The sequence below is a fragment of the Theropithecus gelada genome, chromosome 6, assembly GCF_003255815.1.
Source record: "Theropithecus gelada isolate Dixy chromosome 6, Tgel_1.0, whole genome shotgun sequence".
Lineage (NCBI taxonomy): Eukaryota > Metazoa > Chordata > Mammalia > Primates > Cercopithecidae > Theropithecus > Theropithecus gelada.
In genome coordinates this window covers 48,256,976-48,273,484 of record NC_037673.1, presented here as the reverse complement: position 1 = coordinate 48,273,484, position 16,509 = coordinate 48,256,976, and the positions used below count along the sequence as shown (strand labels likewise).

The following is a 16,509-nucleotide window of genomic DNA, read 5'->3' as shown; positions in this document are numbered from 1 at the left end:
ATTTTTTAGCTTTTGTATATACTGAGCATAATACTTAATTTTAATACCACGATCAAGAAAATACCTCAAGGTATGTGTTATGGAGGGGTGCATATATAAATTCTGATTAAATACATTTTAGCAATATGCTTTTTCTCCACATTATACTTACTACTAAACAGACAACTAATTTGGCAACTTTTGAAATAGTGTAAGGAGCGAATGCAGGCACAAAAACTACAATTCAAGTGATATTTAAAATTTGCAGAGGCACATTTTGTGATTTAATAGACCACTCTAAGTAATATATAACTGAAATTAACATTCCAATAATTTTTGATAGATTAAAATCAACTGTATATACTAGTTAATGTATTTTAAAATTGCACTTCAAGGTCTTTAGCTATCACAGTGTATTTTTATATCTCATTGTGTAGTTCATCATAGAATCATTTGACTTATAGCTGCTGTGTAATCATTGTACTTAGTTGCTAAAGTGAATTCTAACCATGGTTTTTATGATAGTTTTCTTTAAATCAAATATATTTGGATAGTATATATTATATATATGTATATAATATAAAATGATGATCAAATATATATATACATATATATACATTTGTCATTTGATTGCAATTGAAGTCATCTATTACAAATAATAAGAATAATAAGATGTCTTTTGATCAGATGGATTGTTCTTTAGTCTAAAATCATGTATAAATTTCCTTTGTATATTTGCATCCACTTCAATTTTTCAGTTAGAAAACTTCATTTGATGATCATGTCCAAAATTACCTGCTGCTATTTATATTATATTATCATTTATCATTTGATTATAGAATCAAGAAACAAGAATATACATCATATTTATAAAAGCCAAAACCATTAAATGATCAGTTTATAAATTTCAAATGGGGTTTCAAAAATTATTTAGTGGCGCCTTAAAATGTTACTCTCCTGTCTGACCTTGCTTCTAGATGTCTTTTTTTTTTTCTGCTTTTAAAAACTCTTACATATTCCTGTAGGGCTGGAAAATTACTTCAATATTCAACAATATTGTTGTAATTGTTGCAATTCACAGGAGATATGAAATCATTATTCTCACGCCTAGTCGTGGGAAAAGGAGTTGGATATTAGTTTTTATTTGCTGGCCAAAATCCAAATTATGAAATTACTTTTACATTCCCTAAATTATCTCTGTAAGTTTTGCTGAATAAATTATATTTCACTTCCCCTGGTCTCTAAACTGATCTTACACTTAGTGTTGATGATAAGCTAGGGCTTAAGATGCAAGGCAGAAGACAGGGAGGTGGAGTAGAAAGTGTTCCTAAAAATAAGAGTCAGGGTAGAAAATTCCTTCTGGATGTTGTTATTTCTGCTCACTCACCAATTTGATGTACCCCTTTCTTCTTTGTACTTTTGTTCCTAAGATGTCTGTCTACTCTTCAATTATATATCATAAACCTAGATTCAGTGGAGGGTTCAAATGTTCTGGGAATTTGTTACAACCCAGGAAAAGCTAGGGAATAATTTCATTTCATTTTTTTTCTACCTCTAGCTCTATCTATAGTTGTTCATGTATCATCAAATGTGTTACTATTATGCTACGAATCATTTAGAGCCGGGCATGGTGGCTCACACCTGTAATCCCAGCACTTTGGGAGGCCAAGGCAGGTCGATCACTTGAAGTCAGGAGTTTGAGACCAGCCTGGCCAACATGGTGAAACCCCGTCTCTACAAAAAAATACAAAAATTAGCCAGGAGTGGTGGCAGGCGCTTGCAATCCCAGCTACTGGGGAGGCTGAGGCAAGAGAATCATTTGAACCCGGAAGGCAGAGGTTGCTGTGAGCCAAGATCACACCATTGCATTCCAGCCTGGGTGACGGAGGGAGCAGAGGGAGACTCTGTCTCAGGAAAAAAAAAGAAAAAAGAAAAAAAAATCACTTAAAAATAGCTTTATCATTATAATTAATTTTTAAAATGAGAAAACTGACACACGAGAAGATGAACTGCATTTATTAAGAGCTAGAGACTATCAGTGACATCACTGAGTGATAAATTAAAATTTAGGGTTTAAGAGAGATGCTAACTATTTAACTGTCTTGTAGTTTGGAAAATAAACTTTCCATTAAAAAAAAAAATCTTATTTTCTCTTCAAAGTCACTTAAATTATTTCTTTGAAAGAGTAACTTTGTTGTCTTCCTAGTTAAGATTCTCACTAAATTTTCATCTCCTTGAATAGGCCATAATTTCACTGACTAATGGGGTCTCTGTGCCATATACAGTGCCTCAAATATTGATACAGAAGTAAATCTGTTCTGTGCCTAGACACAACTGCACACATTAACTATGCATAAAATGTGCTGAAAGGATGTTCAAAATTATAGGTAACCTCTTAAGACATTTGCACTTGGTTAGGGAAGACCTAGGGATTTTATTAAGATTTAATTCGTAAATAGCCAACGACAAATTTTTCCTGTCACGTGCTACAAGTGTACTACAGAGCTGCTGATTTCCTTATGCAAATTCTCCTCCACCAGGGCCCTCTCCCAGCTCCTGAGCTGGTAGAGACTTATCTCTGTGGTGGCATTGGAGTTGCCCATGCCCAGCTACAAGCAACTTTTACCCTTTCTTCACCATCCTCTCTCACACTTGGCCTTCCTCAAATTCAAGGAGCTCAACAAGAAGAAAGCAAAATTTCGAGGATAGGACTGTAGGCCCAGAATAAGCCAGCAGTTCTACTGGTTTGACCTTTGTGTCTTGATTAATATTATTGCAGATACAATTCATGAAGTGTTTCAATAGTCTTTGGGAGATAGACTGGTATAGGAATTCAGCCTCTTTGTCCCCTCCTGTCATGAAAAAAAAAAAAAAAAAAGTCTGAGTTTCTACCAATTTATATTTCTTTTTTGTGACCAACACCATCTGTAAACCAGAAATATGCATTCCAAGGAAAATAACAAAATTGCAAGTTAAAAAAATGCAGTACTAATGTGAAGGCACACTATTAACAGCATAAATTAAAATTCAAACAGCCCAGAACAAATCCAAAAAGCAAGTAATAACTATGCCACTATAAAGGCTATTGTCAAAAACAATCATTCTGATATCAGAACATGAAAGAGAAAAGGCAAGAACTCAATACCTGACAGTCTGTGGTGTTAGACGGAAAGGGAAACAATTTTACATTCTTCATTAGCATGATCTTTAATTAATTGGGAAATTTCTTAATTCGAAAAATATTCTCTTGGCCAACAAAAAGGCCAGATAAATAGAGTATCACCAAATTCAGCCAATATTTAGTAACATAGCCACTGCATATAGTAAGGAGTTTCTTTTACAAGATGTCTACTTGTAGATATAATATTTAACTTAGTGTAAGATTTTTCTTGCTGTAATAGACTTTCTTGTTACATATTTCTAATTTGGGCTTATTTTATACTCTTATTTTCAAAAACAAGCCTTTATTTTCCAAGAAAATCAGCTTCCAAAATAATGCATCATATTTAACAATAAATGTAAATTCTGATGAGCTTAAAATATAAACTGTGCATTTCTTGTCTTTTCTGCACACAGCATATGTCTTCTTACACAAATTTTGTTCATTTTGACCATACTAGCACGATCAAAGCAAATATATGCTTGTAGGGACATGGATGCAGCTGGAAACCATCATTCTTAGCAAACTATCACAAGAACAGAAAACCAAACACCGCATGTTCTCACTCATAGGTGGGAACTGAACAATGAGATCACTTGGACTCAGGAAGGGGAACATCACACACCGGGGCCTATCATGGGGAGGGGGGAGGGGGGAGGGATTGCATTGGGAGTTATACCTGATGTAAATGACGAGTTGATGGGTGCAGCAGACCAACATGGCACAAGTATACATATGTAACAAACCTGCACGTTATGCACATGTACCCTACAACTTAAAGTATAATAATAATAAATAAATTAAAAAAAAAATTAAAGGATAGGAAAAGAAATGCCATGCAAACACTAATCTTAAGAAAACTGGAGTGGCCATATTAATATCAGAAAATGGAGACTTCTAGACAGATTAAGGAATATAGCTCGGGCATTAGGGAATATTTTAGGCTGACAGAAATATACTATATTGTGATGTTAGTAAATACATAAGTACATGTATTTGTCAAACATCATCAAAAAGTACACTTAAAGTGATTGTGTTTCATTGTATATAAAAATTGTACTTCCATTGAAAAATAATGATTTTTTTTAAAAAATGAAGTAGAACCATATATGTTGATATGGGAAGATATTGAAGATATATTAATGAACAGAGCAAGTTAAAGAATTAGTTGTTTATATATATACATATATTATATACGTATATACATATACGTATATAATACATATATTAACTATATACACACTAACATATATACACTGTATACACTAACTGTATGTATATGCGTATCTACATGTACACATGCATATAGTGTGTATATATATTACATAGAACTTTTTTTTCAAAAGGGTACACAGTAGAATGGTTAATTTGCTGCAGAGGAACTGGGATTTGGAGAAGTCTTTTAGTTTTATCTTGTGTCTTTCTGAATTGCTCAAATTTTTCAAACAAGAACATAAATTCCTTTCAGATACATCAATAGGGGTTATCTGCATAGTTAGAATTAGAATATTATGGATACGTATATTACACACATACATGTATAGCTTTTAATTTTTTTAATGAATAAACATTTTTAAAATAAAAAAAAGCAAATATATGCTATCTACTTTTAAATGCACTAAAAGTTAAATTGTTTCTGCATTATTACGACATTGTATTTCCACATGGGAATGCTTAGGAGAGTGATATGACACAGAGAGTTAGTTGGACCCCGTAAAACACAGCAAACACACTGTGGAAGGCAGGCAGTTCTGACACTACAGAAAGAGAAGACAGTGTGAAGGGATTCCATGCACAAATGGAATACCCAACACTGCAAACATGCTACTGCTTCATAGCCTAGAAATCTGGGCATTATCAACCCTAAATCCTATTTTCAGCCATAGAACAACTAAGAGATAAAGAAGTACTGGTTAGTTGGGTAAATGTGAAATGAGGACATTGGGAAGGCTGGATGTATTTTGGTATATGTTCATCAATCCCTAGACAGCCTGATTCAAGGGATGGTAGATTATGGTAGATATATGATATATTTTTCAAGGGGATTTATTTGCCTTTTCACTTCTTACATAAAAACCAATTTTGAGATGGCTCACTTTTATTCTTATTTTCCTCTGTTTTGCTTCCCATACTATTTTGCAAAATCTTTCACCTTACTGATCTTAAGTTGCTGATATATGGAAAGAAATTTTCTTTCTGATAATCTTTCCACGTGGGTTTTGCTCTGGAGCTAGATTTTAGGTTCCTACCCACACTCCAGATGAATTCAGGACAGCCTGAGATGAGTTAAAGTAGCCTGTTTAATGCTTTGGTTTTCACACTTCAGTAAGCAGCCCAGCTTCTTTGCTTCCTCTCACAAAACCATCTTTGCAGAAACTGAAGTAGAGAACTATCTGGTGAAGCTTCCCATGATCCAAAAGTTGTTCCATTGACTACTTTTTGAATCTCCTAATTTTCTGTAATTAGGCTCTTTTTGAAGGAAATAAATTCCCCTTTTATTAAACCTTAACTCCCAATATTATATCAAAATGTTTACTTCTAAGCTCCTCATGAAATATGTGTAAATGTTCAAGGTCATATAAACATTATCAAAATTATTTTCTGCAAAACGACTAGTTGACTGGACAAAAATTAAAAATGCTGTTCTTTCTCTGTCTCCCACACTAACATTCTTCACAGTGTTTAATACTCTATCAGTTGGAAGTTGAAGCATTGTGGAATTCAGTGTAAGTGCTTGAAGAGTCTTCAGAAAAAAATAATAGAAATACATTTCAATTGTTATGATTTCCTAGAATACATCTTTCCTCCCCTGAGGGCTTAATGACTGCTGAAACTTTTTCCCTGATTTTAACACATCTATTGACAGCATTCCTAATGTTCCCTAATCAGCTTTAATTTATTAGTGATTTTAGTTGATAAGAGTTACTGTATTTGGCAAAGATATAAAAGAATCAATTAAGAGGTATTTTTTCTTCCTTTCTTTCATTGGATCTTAAAAATGTAAGGCATCGAGAGTGATAATGTACTAAATTCCAATAGCTTTTGATATTCACCCATCAAATTGTTCATCAGAGAGAAATACTAAAAAGGAAGGAATAAAAAGTGTAGGCTAGCGGAGGCCCTGAACACCCTTTGTCATGGCATTTGCTCTAGGAATCCTAGGACGTTCCTGTCTTTCTGTGTAAGTGGCCGAAACAGATGAAACTGTGTCTATTTCACCTGAGAAAATAACCTTCAAATGAGACTGTTTGCTCCAGAAAGAGTAAACAACTGGGGATCTGAAACACAATGTCCTACCCATAGGCAGCCATTCCTTGCATTACCCAGCTGCTCTGGCCATTTCTGAACAATGTGTCATGGAAACACATGTAACTGATCTTAATAGCAAATGAGAAATGTGCCATTCTCCTGCTTGAAGAAGTTAAGGGGACCCAATAAATTCATTTATGATGTGTTTCTGTCCAGATGAAAACCAAGATGTCATAACACAGTGGATCAATATTATTTGGAAAAATTTTCTCAAATAACTAAAGTTGGCTAAGCTATATCTGATTTCAGATGATCTTAGGCAGATTTCCAAGAGAAAAAAAGAAAAATTCAAGTAGTATCTGCTTCAGAGCCAAAGAGCTACTGCTGCTGGACTGTATCAAAGATGCCATGTTTGAATTCTGTATCTGCCATTAATTTACTCAGCAAATACTTACTGAAAGCCTACTACCTTCCAGGCATTGTAGTTAGCACAGGCTAAATGACAGTGAATAAAACAGTGATTGTCCTGTCCTGTGGGCTTTAGAGTCTACTAAAAGGGCCAGATAAACCGATAGGCAATTAAAATACAGGATGATTAAAAACTGTAGACTATGGAAACTCCTGAAAAAAATACAGTAACAGTTTCTGCTGCTGTAACAAATTGCCACATAGAACAACACAAATTTTTGCATCTCAATCTGAGACAAAAAAAAAAAAAAGGAAAAAAAAAAAAAACAAACAAAAAAACAGAAAAAACACAAATTTATTAGATTAGAGTTCTGAAGGTCAAAAGTCATAAGTCCCACTGGTCTAAAATCAAGTTTCCGTAGGACTGTGTTCCTGCTGGAGTCTCTAGGGGAGAATCTATTCATTTCCTTGTCTTTTCCAGCTTCTAGAAGCCACTTGCATTCCTTAACTTGTGGTCCCTTCCTGTCTTCAAAGCCATCAACGGCCAGTGGAATTTTCTCTGACACTGACCCTCCTGTCTCCCTATTTCACCCATAAGGACCCTTGTGATTACACTGGGCCCACCTAGATAGTCCAGAATTGTCCTCCATCTCAGGGTCACCTCTTTCACAACATCAATTCCATATACAACCTTAATTCTTCCTGGCCATGTAACCTAACATATTCACAGGTTCCAGGAATTAGGATGTAGACATCTTTGAGGGCTATTATTCTACCTAGACTGGGAGTCGGAAAGACAGAAAGTGAGGACAGACTTCTCAGAGGAATTGAAATGTAAAATAAAGCTTGAAGGATAAGCAGAGTTTAGGTAGATAAAGGGAGAATGTAGCAGTGTAAGAGTGGGTTGCTCCTTTCTGACTGTAGAAACAGCATGTGTGAGGCCCTAGGAGTAAAAGAGAACATGGCCCATGGGAAGACGTAAGAAAAATAATCAAGAATGGCTGGAGCAGAGATTATGAAGATAAGATGATGGTGACAAAAGAAAAGCCCAAATGATTAAACACTCATGCAAGACCTTAGAAAAAAATAGTAACAGTTTAGGAGTATGTTATCAGAATCTCAACTGGTAGAGAATAGCATGAAGGTGTAGAGAGGAAATGAAGAGTGCTTGACAGTTTTGAGCAACATGGCTAGGTCAACAGAGGGGAGGCATTGCTACCCTAAATTTGGAGGGGCAGTGGAGGGAGGGAGGCAGTAAACAAAACAGAAAAGGGAAATTTCGTCATAGAAGCCTTAAGTAGAGGTACACAGACAATGCTTGGCAACCCTGCCTGGAGTTGCCACAGCGACCTGATACCCTGCTTTCAAAATGAATGAATTACGATTTTGATGAATGTTCAAAGGAGAGTGCAGAATGCCAATAGAGACACATAGAAGCCCCAAACTTAAGAAACCTTTAAGCTGAGATCTGGAACATAACTAAGACATCACTACAGGAGCAGGGAGGATCTTTGAGGCAGAGAAATAACAGTCACAGAGAACCAGTGGTAGCAAGGAGCATGCTCTGTTCCAGAAGTCAAAAGTCTCTGCACCTTGAGAGAAAGGAGAGAAAAGAGAGTCCTGCAAGTTAAGCCTAGTGCAGGGCAGGTGGTGGGGCAGGGGCCAGGTGTTCATAGAGCTCTGTCAGATCTGTTAGAGATTTGAAACTTTGTCCTGAGACCAGTGAGATGTTACTCATAGCTCAACCAAAAGAACGTCAAGATCAAATTATCCCTTTAGAAAGATCATTTGGCAGCAGTGCGGAGAACGTACTGAAGAGGGTAAAACATAATGTGCCTATAAGACAGCACAGAGGCTTCCTTGGAGAGAAATGCCCCTATACATCACAAAAAGAGCAATGGCAACTGGAAGGAAAAACTACAGTTGATTTGCCTTCCAGAGACGGGAAATAATTCACTCCTAAAAAAATGACTCTTTCTTTTTTTTTTTTTTTTTTTTTAAGATAAAAATACCTTAATGGTTTATGCTGTTACCTTTGGTTGAGAAAAGTCAGGTCCCTTGCAGGGCTGCATGGGTAGTATGAGATAGAAAAAGAAAAAAAGAAAAAAAAAAACAAACACAGTGCTGAACTGTTATTCTGTTTTATTATTAAAAGGAGAAGAATTTGACTTTGCTACAGGCAACCTAAGAGGGGACCCAGTATTGAGAAGAAAGGGGAGTTGCGAGGAAGAGCTAGGAAAAAATGCAGGAGGGCTTCTGGCATGCATGTAGCTGGAGGCTGGAGCCGGCGAGTACACCCAGAGAGGAAAAACTCCTTACGGAGGGGGTGGTTGACAAATTACTTGGAACATATCTGTACCTGATGTTAATGCTGAAGTGTTTTCTGATCCCTAACTACTTTCTGCATCTCACAAATCCATAATAAAAAGTTGCCACTCATACGAACCCCAGTTTATGGTTCTTTGCTTGAGTGAAATGAGAGGGGTAGCACTGTGAACTGGGCCAGTCTAGGCAGGGAGCACCCACAGAACAAATGGTGGTAGCTTGGAGTGAGCGTCAGTACATAGGTGCACTTGCACAGAAGCTTGTGCATGCCAGAAAATCTACAGATAATGGGGAGGATTCGGGGCTTCCCACAGTAGAGTTCAAGGCATTTAATCTAGTTATTAAAGTTATGCATGACCATAGGAAATTGGCAGATATGAAAAGAGGAAGCGTCTTTATTGTATTGTTTATATTTGAGGTTAAAGCCTATGTTGTACTGCTTGATGGTTATTACTATTTAATCTTCACTGTGATCCAAGCAAAGTCTTGACAATCATTTTCATAAGTTTCTATCAGGGCTATTTTTGCAGACATAATGAATAGCTTACTGAATAAAGAAATATTCTAAAGTTCCAGATGTTGTATAAGATACAAAAATGAAATCTAAATATTCTCTTCATCAGAAATATTCAGCTGTCAAAAATGCATTAATGTGCTACAAAAAGGTATGCTGTGATATCATTCCTGTTGCATTTCTTGTGATTCCTGGCTAAAATGATGAAAAATAATCTGAAAAAAAATCTGAACTTTGTTTACTAAGATTGTCACAAAAATGGCAATTGGAATGAATATAACTGAGAAATAAGCCTCGTAACGTGGTTTTTATTAAAATACCAAAACACGGAAAACTTTTAACAAAACTCTTCTAATACTGAGGACTTGTACAAGCTACTTTTTTTTTTTTTAACTTCTAGCTCACTTGAATTTACAGAAAAATTTCATCTGCTTTTGCAGACTCACCGATCATGATGAGGACATTACAAGGTCAGCTGTTATCCAAGACATTTTGTGAGCATCTGCAAGAAATGCACAAATATAAAAGCAAAATGAAATTCAGAATGCTTTGTATGAAGCATTTTAATAAACCTATATTGTCAGAATTATCCAGATAAATCACAGCAAAAGCTTTCAATTTGTGTTTATCTAGATAATTGCGAGAAAAGTAGAATCTCTTTCTTCCCTCCACTGGGGTGGGTATGACTTGCTATGAAGTTCATATTCATAAAAAATGTCAGCTCTTACATTCATTATGTTTTCTGTTCACTTGTGACTATTTGGGAACGTTTACACTCAGTATTAAGCTCAAAGTCAAAGAAACGTAAATCAATATGCCTAAATCGGTAATGATGAATGTTTCCATAAGAAAGCAGGCTTCCACGACATCAGTTCTACAAAAGCACAGATAAATTATTTTACAAGGTAATACCGTGTCAGCCATTGTCATTCACATCAGTCCTATCTGAAGCAGGCTCAGGATGAGTCATCAGCTGCTGACTGTTAAGCTGACTGAGCATGTCCCAGTATATTCCATGTGCCCACACATTCATGGAGAAAGGAAAGACAGGAAACACTGAGTAGCAGGTGCCTTTGTTCTATACATTTAAATTCCCATTTTGCTCTTTTAGCAAGAACATATTCTGCTATAATATTTATGACATCAAAACCACTATTTCTATTATTTTCTAATTATTAACAGGCCAAAGGAAGTGTTAGCATTAAAGAGATTGTTTTCCAGGAAACTCATTTCCTGTCATATTGTTGAGACTTGATTTTTCTTAATTCTCATGTTTTATCAATCTAGTTAAAAGAAGGTTAAAATGATCTGCTTTTCATTGTTTTGCAAACTCCTTTTGGAATTCTTGCAAAAAAAAAAAAACTATTTTACACAGTCACCGCTTTAAGAAGAAGGGAAAATTTGATCAAAACTTAACCACTTTACTTTAGCCATTATAAACAGCTAAAAGGTGTTTAGCACAGCTGAGGTGGTTAAACATCAGGCCAGGCACTGGCAACTCATTATCTCATTAATTCTTAAAAGAACTCAAAGCAGCTATATAGCATTATCTACAGAGCTATGGTTCTTAAACTTTAACGTACATCAGAATCAACTAGAGAGAGCTTGTTAAAACCCTTGTTGCACCCCACCCTACAGTTTCTGATTTTTCAGTAAGTTTAGGGTAAGGCCTAATAATTTGTATCTTGAAGGCTTTCACAGGCAGTGCTGGTGTTGTTGGCACCGCTATGAAAGCCACTATCTTAAATCAGGTTTCAGAAAACCATGGCCCAAAGGCCAAATGCATTCCACTGAGTTTTTCTTGTTGGCAAGCTAAGATTGGGTTTTACTTTTAAATAATGGAAAGCATTTCACACAATAAGTTGTAACACATAAATATTATGTGAAAGTCAAAATTTGGTATCCAGAAATAAGATTTTATTGGAATACAGCATGCTTATTCATTTATTGCCTATTGCTGCTTTCACACACAAAGGCAGAGTTGAGAGTTACTAAAGAGACAGCACGGCCCAAAAAGCCTAACATATTTACTATATTTACTACACAGCATTTCACAGAAAAAAACAAAAAGTCAACTCCTGTCATAGATGGAAGGAAGATCTAAGATACTATAATTATAAGTGGTAGTGTTGAGGTTCATATCCACATCAAATTTTAAAACCCATATTCTTTACCCTTTTCCTAAGATGACACAATTCACTATTTCTTTTTTAAAGCAGCTTTATTGAGGTATATTTTACCAATGATAAGCTGCATAGATTTAAAATATACAACCTGGTTAGTTTTTCTTTTGCCATCTTAGCCATTTTTTAGAATTTTATTTTATAAAATTTACTATTTCTCAAATAATTTGCTTGAGTTGGTGATGTTAACAATCTCTTTCATTCTTTCATTAGTTTAGCAATTGTTTTCTTTCAAAAAAAATCTTTTTTCATTTCTTACCAAACTCCATCTTCCTTCTCCACTGTGCTACCACTCTCGTTCTGTTAAATTATGTCTCTTTTTTATCCAAACGAGCATCTGCATTGAAAGAAGCTATTTGATTCACCTGAGATTAATTTGGATTTGGTGAATCTGTTGCCCAGAAAATTAGTTCATAGATTCAACTGCATACTTAGGACAAACAGAAGAGGATACATTTCATAAAAGATCTCTCAGGTTATTTCTGTATTTCAGAGTAATAACTTCTGATGGGAAAAGCAGAAAGCCTTCTAAAGTTCAGCTTGGATTATGTAGGAATAAAAAATGAAGTAATAATGATGACCTCATAGGTTCAGGCAAGAGAGGCTGACTGATGCGGTTAAGTTCTCTGCAGGCAGACCGGGGCAATGTATTTCACAGGGATATCATCATCCATTAGAACAAGGGTAGTGTAAGCAATCAAAGCTCCTCAACTCTCACCCAGCCTGTCAGCACCAAGCTATTCAAACTGGCATCATTCAGCTCGAGAGAGAAAGTTCTTCTGTCTTTTCCTACTGTACTATTACAGGTTTCTTTGTTTTGAGCAGGGGTGGGGAGGGAAGAAATTCAAAGCATTGTTTAATGTACATAAACAATGATTTGGGAAAAACTTAATGTATACCTGTAGAAAATATTTCAAAATTTTAGTTTAAAAATCTGTATGCCTAAAGTATACTACTGTTTGGCATGATCAAATTTCTTCACTTTCTGTCAAAATGTGACCAGCTCTGCTATAAATTCCATTATTGTAAATAAAACATTTTATCTACAGATAATTAAAATGAGATGAAATTAGGCAAGACAATCTATAAGTAAACAGACATTTGAACCTGTTTACATTTCTATTAACTAGTAAAGACTTAATAATAGAAATGGAGAATTTCTCTTTGCCAACTAAGTCATTCAAGGTCTTAATGAATTTCAAATAAAAACCTCACAGTTTAAGTCTAATTATATCACTTTCAGTTTCAAGCATAGTAATTATTAGCTCTTTTCTTAATTAATATTTTCAAGATTGCTACACTAATTATCTACAGATTTTTAAGGTGTTATTTTAGAATATAAGTCCAGAAGAAACGATGTATCCCCACTGGTATTTAGGCTAGTTGCCAACTTGTCTCCCTTCTGATAGTGTTGGCTTTGAACCAGGAATGGAGAAAAGAACAACTGACATTTGGAAAACAAAACTTCCTACTCCAGTAATATTTTCAGTGATATTTACAAAAATACAGAAATAGTAACTAATTTTTAAAATATAGCATATCTAGTTAGCATACTGTAATTCATAAATTCTACTTGTTAAAATAAAATTTACCAAAAATCATGGTTCTTTACCAACTAAGGATTATTACTAGCACTTTTAAAAATAGCACATGATCGTTCCTCTTAATATCCAGTAATCATTATTGTTAAAACATAAACATAAATGGCGAAATGTTGATGGTTGTTTAAGCCAGGGAATGCATACATGGAGAGGTTTATTGTACTTCCTACTTTGGGTTATGTTTGGAAAGTTTCATAATAAAAAGTTTTTTCTAAAGAAAAATACATAAACATAAGAGCTCATGTTTCTATACTGATGGAGCTATTAAAGAGATTCCAATAATTTTAAGTTCAATAAATCTTTAGAAGACCTAACTAGTGACATAGCTCAAGCATTTGAAGTTCTTATTCTGAAAATGTTAATAAAAGAATTATTGAGGTTCAAGCCCAGAGTACAGTTAGGCAAGTTAAAATAGAGTTTAGACAAACATGTCATAATTTTTGAAAAACTGAAAGCTCTGATTCAATGCTAGTCTGTTTTGGATAAGTCATAATACTAAAGAAGATTGAAATCTAATGAGAGAGAGAAAAAAAAATTACCTGGCCAAATTTTACTGCTGCACTAACAGTTTCCTTTTAAAAGTCTTCTAACCCTTGCCGCTGTTTTCCATTGTGAATGTTCTCTCTTAAAGAGGTGCGCTGTAAAAGTAAATACGAAGGCTCCATCTGAGCTATACAGTGAGACTATGCCTACCCCGTTAAAATAAGCCCTGGGAATTTTCAGAAGGGTTAGAGCTTTAATGTATTTTACCTGTGCTAAATTTGCTGCAAGTTCCCAGTTATCAAAATTATGAATAGGCCACCAAACCTATGTCAGCAAATGTTTTAAACTTCCTTCCCACACCAAACTTAACCAGCCAACTATCAAAATTGATTAATCTGAGGAATAGCTAATAGAGCTGTCAGTGAGCAATAAAATGACCAGGATGTAACCATGCTAACTGAGGAGAGGAAAACCAAAGAGTCTAAATAGTGCTCAACTTGGTATATTAGAAATTGGTGGTGACAAATGCATATAGCCAAGAGAATGTTTCTTAAATGACAATAACACTAAGGCTATAATGCTTTAAAAGACTGAAAATCGCATCATTTACAGGTAAATCAACTGTTCATCAGAGCCATATTTTGGTTTCCAACATACAAAACGTTTATCTAATATGGTACTAAATTTTTCAAAGGACTCTACAGATTAGGAGATAAAATTCGTCAAAGCAGACAAAGGGGATATATGAAGGAGACAGAGGGGAGACAGGGTCGATGAACATTAATGAGAAGAATCCTGGAGAAAGGGCAAAATCTTAATCCATGATGTATTTTGTAAAGAAGCTGACTTGTAAATGACTTTTTGCCTTCCCTCTGATCCTTCACCAAAGCATCTTCACCATGTACCCCAAAAGTCTTCTCTGGATTCATGGACCTATCAGCAGTGAAGGCACTAAGAATCAGTGATTACACAAGCCTACAAGTAGGCACATAAAAAGGTAGCTGTATATTATTTTCCACTTAATCAAATGTGTGAAAGTTCACATTTTTATTGTCGGTTCCTTATTTGGGAAAAAACGGTGAGCATAAAGAAAAATTTTAAAACTATACTTCTAAATGTATATGAACATACATTTGAGGGTTTAAGATACATGGATCATGTTGTATATCAAAACATACAGCCTTAAATACAATAAAAATTTAATAAAAATGGAGAAACATATTTAAAAGTACCTCAAAATGGTGTTTCCCTGAGAGAACTCCTACCCTTGAAGGGAAGAGAAGAGGGGGGTAGATGGGTTGATGTGATGTAACCTGATTATCACCCTTCTCTGGAAGACCCTTCCCTCTGCAAACTTCTAATCACTTTTTCCTATGAGAAAGAAGGAAATTTCCATAGTAATAGAAACTCTTGCCTGTTTCTCTTCAGTAATGTATTCTTAAAACCTAACACAGTAGGTGCTTGATGAGAATTTGTTGAATGAAAGAATGAATTACTAACATCACTGAGATGATAAAGTGAGAATCATGTGAGAGGTTCCACACCATTTTATGAGTCCATAGTTTGAGAATTCAATCTCTATTCCATCCTTGAAAGGCTGGGCTTCTCATTTCAATTTCTGCTTCTAGAAATCTATGACTTAAAGAATAATTTAAGAAAATAAAATACTTATGAAGAATAAGGAAACCACTTACCTTTTGTGACTATAAAATGTAGCTGGAAAATAACTAAGGCAATGATCCTAGATTACAGTTCATTTGGGATAGTCCATTAGCACCTAATGATAGATGTTATTTTCTTTCTACATATCCCAACTGGTTTTCTCAACCAGCCTCCTCGGTGCTAGCTAGCATTCTTTTTGGCAAGGTGAGGATGGGAAGAAGTGAAGGGGTTAAATTTTTGGAAATACTTTTTTCCAAGAACAACTACTTAGTAGCACAACTACTTCAAATCGTTACATTCTTCCAGGATAACTTCCCCAGTGGCTGATTTTCTCCTTTATGGATTATAAACTTGTCCTCAACATAACTCTGGAATTCCTTTGATGATCCATGTTTAGCTGAATCTGCTACCTAACAGATGCCTGAATATTTAGAATCCCAAAGGACTACAATATCCTGTGGTTTCAAATTCCTGAGCAGTTGATCCAGCAATTCTTATTTTATTCTCCCTTTCCTACCATCTTAGGAGCCAGTAGCAGATGTTCATTACAGTTTATTCTTCATTCTCATACAGTTAATCCAAGTGGGAATCAAGAACAACTTTATTTTTTTCTCTCACTGGTTTGACATCCCTTGTACTTTTTTTCTATAGTTGATTTTTTTCTCTGTCATTGTGAATATTCCAATTTCTAAAAAGAGAATTCTTTTAAAAGACAAATTCAATAGATGTTTAAAATGGAAATACATATATATTATGAATTTTTAGTTTCATTAGCTGCATTTATATTAGTATATGGGTCCACTTACTAATTTAGTTTGATACAAATGTAAAAATAAGATGAATTAAGAGCAGTATGGCATGAATAACCAGATTCTCAATTGACTGTAGTATTTGCAGGGGCCCCAGAGATGCAGAGTATCTAGTGCAGACAATTAAATACCTGGA

The 16,509-nt window shown here is 34.9% G+C and overlaps 1 long non-coding RNA gene across 1 annotated transcript; it reads right to left on the bottom strand.

The window, feature by feature from the left end:
- Positions 1-1,991: 1,991 nt before the first annotated feature.
- On the bottom strand, positions 1,992-14,062 carry LOC112626527. Its single transcript, XR_003119908.1, has 3 exons — positions 13,959-14,062; positions 10,082-10,137; positions 1,992-2,831 (listed from the first exon to the last, which is right to left on the bottom strand). It is a non-coding gene; the product is annotated as an uncharacterized LOC112626527 (long non-coding RNA).
- Positions 14,063-16,509: the final 2,447 nt, after the last annotated feature.